The sequence below is a fragment of the Coturnix japonica genome, chromosome Z (genome assembly GCF_054131305.1).
Source record: "Coturnix japonica strain WE chromosome Z, WE-NBRP24, whole genome shotgun sequence".
Classification (NCBI taxonomy): domain Eukaryota; kingdom Metazoa; phylum Chordata; class Aves; order Galliformes; family Phasianidae; genus Coturnix; species Coturnix japonica.
The window spans coordinates 66,862,021-66,868,020 of NC_140702.1; positions in this window are offsets into that span (position 1 = coordinate 66,862,021).

The window sequence follows — 6,000 nt, forward strand, 5'->3', positions numbered from 1 at the left end:
GTGGTCCCTTCCCTTCAATTCTCCCATATGGTTGGGAGAAGCATGGTTTTTTGCAGTTCTTTGCACATTTTCCCAGTCTTTCCCCAGTCTAAAATGGGGACTTTGGGAGCAGTAGGGTGAGTGTGCCCAGCCCAGCACGCACACAGGCTCCTGGCCACGATGTGGGCATGCGCTTGGCTGCGGTTGAGGCTATGTGCCCACACTGCCCAAGGAATGTTGCAGCTCGGCACATCTGCTCGTGGCCTGGGCTGCAACCTCATTGGCCACATGTGGCCACATCTGCCCTGCCTGTGCCACAGCATGCTGGGGCCATGCCAGGGCTGGGGATGTCCCTCCCTGAGCCTCTCAGGTTCTTTGCTCACATCTGCTCATGTGGATTTTGGGTGCCTGGGGATGTAGGTGGAACTGCTCCTGGGAAGGGAGTTTTTCCCTCCATTCAACTTCTTGCTTTCCCCTTCCAACTCCACAATGCTGCTCTGCTCACATTCCCTGCAATGCTCACGAGTTGCAGCCTGCAGGATCAGCTCCTTAGGAAAGTCTGGGGCTGGGTGGGTGGCAGTAAGCATTTGGCTGTGGTTCCCAACTGGGAGCAGACCCTGGGCTTTCCCCAGTGCTTTGTGGGGTGCTGTGAGCTGAGAGCTGGTCTGCTTGGCGCCAGGACTGGCAGGGAGCCATGCATTGCTTTCTCTGCCACTGCAAAGCTGGAGAGCCCATCCACGCTGCAGATCCGGGGAATCCCCCGGCTCTGCCAGAAGTGAGGTTGGGAAGGCAAAAATGGGGATTGATTTTGAGGGGTCATGCAGTAGACAGTGCAGACAGACACTTGGCAGTAGGGTGTTGGGACACAGGGCCATGCTTAGGCACCAGCAGCATGCGGAGCCAGCAAGGAGAGACTGAAATGTTGAGTGAGGAAGGGGCATTCTTGGTGAGAGCAGGGTGGGATCTGCTCGGACAGTGGGGTGCTTATTAGGGCTGAGAGCAAAGACACACCAGGACCCTTGGGACAGGGCTGCTGTGGCACACATTGAGCAAAGCAGGCACAACCTACAGCTCTGACACTGCAGCTTCTGCTCTGCTCCATCCTCAGGCTCAGACTGCAACCTCCACATACATCCCACATCCCACAACCCAGACTGGCTGCTCCATCCCACTCAGCAGTGGGTCACCCACTTAGCACCCCAGAAGGGCAGAATCTGGGGCCTTTGGACTCCTCCTTCCCTCTCAGTTCTGAGCAGACACCAGCCCAGAGGGGGAACTACCAGTTCTTGTATAGGCAGGTCAGGACTTGAGCACATGAGCAGAATGGCTGGGGCTTAGGTTTCGCTATAATAGACTCACACAGGACCCCACCAACCTCCTGGGCTACACACTGCTCTCCCTTCCAGGCTATGATTTCACACTAAGCTCAAAGCAAGATGTATAAGGACACAGTGGAGGTGCTGCATCATGGTAGCAAGGGACAGGCCAGTGGTCCTCAGCAATCACCAGGTGCATTTGAGATCAATGGAATTCTGCCTGAAGGGAGCTGAGGGTAGGAGATGAATGCATGTGAACGCTGCAGTGTAACCCCATGATGTTTGTGCATTGCAATTCGTGCCCCCAAGCCCAGCCCCAGTGGCTGTACTTGGTGTCCCAAAGGCTTGGGTTCCTAATGGGCTGGACAAGGCAAGGGAAAGCCTGGTGTGGCCAGGCTCTGGCTGACGTGCACTGGGCATGGCCCTGCTCAAAGTGCAGGCTTGCTGTGTGTTTACCCTGGCCAGCCTGGAGTGTACAGGAAACCAGAGAGCTCTGCTCCCTGGCTGTCACTTTATTTATTATGGTCACAGCTCGGGCTGCTTGCAACTGCTGAAAGGAGGCAGTAAAAACCCCAAGTGGTGCTGCACAGCTCCTGCCCTGCCAGCTCTGCTTTGTACCAATTCATCTTGCTGTCCTGCAGCTGCAGCGGGATGGCAGGATGCTCCATGCCATGCAAAGCTCTGTTAGCAGCTTGTCTTGTCCCAGCTGTGGCCAGACACATCATGCAAGGAGAAACTGCTGGCAGATACCCAACCAGGTGCCACTCTACAGATACTACCCACAATGGCACATAGATTTCTTAGCAAGATCACACAGAATCATAGAATCCTTACAGTTAGAAGGGACACTTATAGGTCATCCAGTCAAACTTTTCTGCAATAGATAGAGACATGCACAGCTAGATCAGGTTGCTCAGCATCAGATCCAGCCCGGCCTTGAACGTCTCCAGGGACGTGGCATCCACCACCTCTTTGTGCAGCCTGTTCCAGTGCCTCCCCACCCTGACTGTAAAAGACTTTTTCCTTGTGTATAACATAAATCTGCCCTTTTTAAGCTTGAAACCATTTCTTGTTGTCCTATCACAACAGGCCCTGCTAAAGAGGCTGTCCCCTTCTTTCCTTTAGATCCACATCTTCCTCATTTCTTCACCTCTGCTCTGCAAAATTGCAATGAGCATTGTGCCTTGTCTCCAGAGCTGTTCTATATTGCTCCAGAACTTTTGCTTCATCTACCTCCATCACTCGAGAGAAGGAAGCATGCAGGACCCTGCAGCTCACTGCCCATGACCAGCAGTTCCACCTTCAGCCCTGCTGCTGTGGTAGGTTCTTGTCCTAGGGAGAACACCACAGCTGCTGTAAGGATGAGAGTAGAGTAAACCTGACTCTTTCCCCCAGCAGACTCAGCTGCTCCCACTGCTGTGCATGGCTGCACGCCAAATGTTGCGTACTGCAAACTGGGGGCAAGCTCACAGCTGAAGAGGGAAGAAGATATTGTGCACTCTGCTATTTATAGGGACTCCCCTTTGCCAGGGCTTGACCGGCAGCAGCAAGGGCTGGGCTGGCACGGAGGGACATCAGGGCAGAAACAACAGCCAGAAACCTGGGGATATGAGAGCAAAACTGCCAGCGCTTGGATGGGTCCTCATCTCTGCTCGCAAGTGGGGCCATGTGGCTCATTGGGCAGCTTGGCTATTAAAGGGGGAAAGCGCCAGAGAGGCAATAAACAAGGGGAGCCAAGCCAGTGCCTACAGTCCATGGTGATTTGGCAGCTCTCTTCCATTGCACAGCCTCCAGCTCCTTCCCCTTTGTTCTTCCTTCATCTCGTGTTTTGCTGAAGGCTCTGTGTGCCCATGCATTGGCCATTGGAATGGAAAAATCTGTGTAGGGCACGGAGAGAAGTGTGGAAGAAGGGCTTGTAGAGACTGATGTTAGTTTTGTTCAGTTTTGGCCTTCTGGCCTTTGTGTTTTCCACCAAAAGAACGTCCAAGGAAGAGTTCAGTGAAGGAACATGGCAATATTTGATTTTTACTTTCTGAAGACATGGTATTTATAGCGTGAGATAGCAAGCAACAACTGAAGAGAAGTGGAACATGAGAAATTATTTCCAAAGGAAAACTTGAATGTTTCCTTCCAGAAAGGCTGACCGTAATGCCTGGACGCTGCTGGACTCCACCTCTCCTCCCTCCTGTTGTGCAGGCTGGATTTCTCTCCTGGCAGCATCTCCCCCATACTGGGCCTCGGTGGCTGGATGCTGCACACAGAGCTACCCCAAGAGGCTCCTGCCCAGGGATGAGATTTGGCTGCTTCCCAAAGACACCAGTGACTACAAGTTGGCTTTTGATAATCTAAACCCAGAGATATGTCATTCAACTCCCTGTTCCTTAGTCACTCAGCAAAATAACCCTCAATTTCCCAAGCAAAATCTCAACACAATCAAAGGGATTCTGCTGTTCCTCAGACAAATGTGTTCTCTGGCAAAGGATACTTATACTGTGCCTTCCAACCAGCTCTGCTAATGTCCTGCCCATGCTGTGGCTGCTAGGAGGTGGGATCAAGAAGAGGCCTCCTTCCCCTTTACAGGATGGTGTAAAATCAGAGCAGGGAACTGCTACTGGCTGCAGATCAAGGATTTCTTCCCATGTCTGTGCCCCTAGATACTGCTCTTTATCATAATAGTGAGAGGAGAATGGAATGAAATGGAGTAGAGTAGAGAAAGACAGAATAGAATAGAATAGAATAGAATGGAATGGAATGGAATGGAATGGAATGGAATGGAATGGAATGGAATGGAATGGAATAGTTTAGTTGTTAGGGTCTTACAAAGATCAACTGCCTAACCACTTCAGGGCTAACCAAAAGTTAAAGCATGTTATTCAGGGTGTTATGTAAATATCTCTTCAACACTGCTGTGTAGGAACATCAACCACCTTTCCAGAATGCATTTTTTAAAGTGTTTGGCTACCCTTGCAGTAATAAATTTTTCCTGATGTCCATAATGAACCTCCCCTTGTGCAGCTTTGTGGCCATTTCCATGTATCATGGCATTGGTTCCCAGGGAGAAGAGACCACCAGCTCCATCTCCATTTTCCCCCCTTAGGAAGTTGCAGCAAGCTATGAGGTCACTGCTCAGTCTCCTTTTCTTCAGACCCAGAAGTCCTTAGCCCCTCCAGCCTTCCAGCTGGTTTACCAACTTTGTTGCCCTCCTTTGAACAATTTCAAAGACCTTAACATCATTTCAGAGGCCTTAACATGGAGAAAATTGAATGTATCAAGCCCACAGCAACACTAGATATAGTGTGAGAATTACTTTTGATCAACTGGCTGTTCTGTGTATCCTAAAAAGCAGTTTGCCCTAATAGATGCTGTGATTTAGTAGGAGGTTCCCCAATACCTGCTGCACCAGGGCATTGCTCATCCATCCTTGAACTTTCCTTGATATCCTGCTTAATTTTGCCAAAAGAGGTTGAAGAGGAATGAAATAAAACAGCCAAAGTGAAGAGAAGAGACAACCAGGGACTCCCACTTTTCCAGGTAGTGTTTTGTGGGCTAGCTCCAGATGCTATCAGAGGCTTTCCATAGATCTGTGGAACAGTTGGGTTTGGAATGGACCTTAAAGATTATCCAGTCCCACCCCCGCTGCCATGGGAAGAGTTGCCACCGACTAGATCAGGTTGTCCAGGGTCCCACTGAACCTGGCCTTGAACACCTCCAGTGATGGAGCTTCTCTGGGCAGCCTGTCAGTGCCTCACCAGCCTCTCAGGAAAAAAAATCTTGATCTAAGTCTGACTTAAGTCTCCTTTATTTTAATTTAAAGTTGTTAACCTCTGTCCTGTCACTGCAGTCCTTCACACCTCCCCATATTTCCAGTACCTAAAGTTCCCTTTAGGTACTGGAAGGCTGCAATGAGGTCTCCCCAGAGCCTTCTCTTCTCCAGGCTGATCAAGTTCAGTTCCCTCAGCCCATCTTCACAGGAGGGGTGCTCTGGCCCTCTAATCAATCTCATGGCCTTCCTCTGGACCCAATCCAACAGGTCCATGTCCTTCTTGTGCCGTGAGCCCCAGAGCTGGGTGCATTACTGCAGGTGGGACCTCATGAAAGAAGAGTAAAGGAGGACTGCTGATTACCCCTACCCAAGTGCAGCTCCTTGCAGTTGGCCTTGTTGAACTGCATGAGGTTTGCATGGTCCAATTGCTTGAGTCTGTCCATCCCCAGGCATCCCCTCTCTCAGGGATGTTGGACTCATCACACAGCTTGGTGTTATCCACAAAAGATGCACTCAGTCTCTCTGTCTGGGCCACCAACAGTGACATCAGTGGTCCCAGTATGGACCTCTAAGAAATCCCACTTGTCACTGCTCTCCATCTGGACCCTGAACCACTGACCACTCCGCATGCTGTGATGGAGTGAATACCCTTCATCCCGCTGCACCCTTTAGCATCGTGGCATTGCTGGAAGACGGTGACTGGCCTCTGCTATGGGCATGGAGCAGTAGACCCCCGTGGTGGACCCGAAGGTGCTCAGGGGTCCCGGGCGATGGGATCAGGAGCAGCCCCCGCAGTACCCGACGAACCGGCGGCTTTTCCGGCTGCGAGCTCGGGCTGCGGCTGCCCTCTGCCGGCAGCGGCCCCTGGATGCGTCCGGCTGATGGAGCTGCCCGCATCCCGAGCCTCGCATCCTCATAGTCTCATAGTCTCATAGTCTCGTG